Here is a 1,843-nt window from a genome sequence, read left to right on the forward strand (position 1 = left end):
TATACCCACAAATACATGAGGATTTGACAGAGGATATTTGCACATGGCTATTTACCTCTGCTGAAAACAAACCTATGAATCTAGTGGAGCACACAGGGGGAAAAATGATGAAAATTTCTAAGATATTATCAAACATCTTAAGGCAATGAATGCTGGGCCTGGGACTCAAGACCATAGTCTCAGGGGTCAACATAATCAATAGGCATAACATAGACCACAAAGACAATGTTTTACACCATACTTTGGTGAGTAGCAACTAAGATCTTAACAGCTTATGAGTGCCCATGTAAGGTATAAATATTGGTCTTTTCATGTGAGAAAGAGGGAAGAATGATGAAAATTTGAAGATGCTTGGAACCAAGTAGTGCAGTGGGCCAATGGAACATATGACCAACAGCCATCATGACTCTGAGACAAGAAGAACTAGATGGAGCCTGGCTACCACTACCAAATGCTCTGAAAGTGATCAGATTAGAAGGTCCCAGATGGAGTGGGAGAAAATGTGGAACAAAACCTCAAAATTATAAAAAGAAATTGGGCTTCCCTTTGTGACAAAGCAGTCTCTCAGATTGCATTCCGTTTCATTGGTAGTATTCAATCAAGGAAGTGATTAATTGCATTCTAACATACATTGCTATACTGTTTTACTTGAAGAGATTAATATAGATTTTTTGAGGTAAAAAATGAGGTGATTTTGAGACTAAAGAGCCCTAGTGGTGCAGTGGATTAAGTAGTGTGCTGGTAACTACAAAGTCAGCACTTCAAATCCACATGCTAGCTCTAAGTATAAATATGAGGCTCTTTGATCTCATAAAAGTTTAATCTTGGAAATCCTATAGAGTAGTTCTACTATGTCCTATGGGATTGCTATGAGTTAGAATTGACTCCGTGGCTGTCGGTTTGGGTTTATTAATGCAAATGGCAGATCTCTTTGAGAATAGGCCACAATGCTTAGAATGATGAGGTCTTAATCTTTCTCATGTCTCTCTTCAGTGTACAAAAGTACTTATATTTTTATGTGGCACTTTTCACCATTTCTAGGTAATGTCTTCTGAGCTATAAACCCAATTTAAAAAAAGACAGCTTTTGAGATATAAGCCCAATATAAAAAAAAGAAAGAAAGAAACACGTACAAGCATATGTACTCAAAGGAATTGTAAAGAAAAGCAGGATCAAAAGTAAAAATAATCTAGAATAAGAGCAATATCCAACTCTTTCAGGATAATATGTCTGATAATCTAAATGCAAATAGAAAAGGCACATTTCTTGCCAAAGAAGTCATAAAATATATGGAAACTAGCCAAAGACATAAAGTCAAATTACATTTGTGAGGAGATCCCATATTATGTTAAATAATTATTCAAGTTATCTCACTGAATTTTAATTTACCTCCAAATGCATAGGCATCAGTATAACTGAAAGAAATGTTGAGTATAAGTGTTATACCCAGAATTAAGAAGCAATTTCTTCCAATTTAATTCCTTTCCATTTATAAAGGAAAAGTTTGACATTAACATTTTAAAATAAAATTTTCTAATCTCTATTCAACAAATTTTTCTAAAATCTTGAGAGTTCATTTTACTTACTGTTATGTTTTATCACATTTTATTAACTGAATAATGACTTGTGAGACTAATTTATCCGGAATCTTTCGGGGTTTCTTTAACTACAAAAATAATAAAAACAAAACAAAAATTGTATAAATATCTGAGCAGAAAAGTTGACATTTTCTATATTTAAACATCAAGCCTGTTATGCAACCCAAGTGATGAATCTATTCCCACTGCTTTTATTGTAACAATTGGCAGAGGAAGAAAATACAGCTGGCAGTGAGGGTTGATAC

The sequence above is a fragment of the Chrysochloris asiatica genome, unplaced genomic scaffold, assembly GCF_000296735.1.
Source record: "Chrysochloris asiatica unplaced genomic scaffold, ChrAsi1.0 scaffold00020, whole genome shotgun sequence".
NCBI classification, from domain to species: domain Eukaryota; kingdom Metazoa; phylum Chordata; class Mammalia; order Afrosoricida; family Chrysochloridae; genus Chrysochloris; species Chrysochloris asiatica.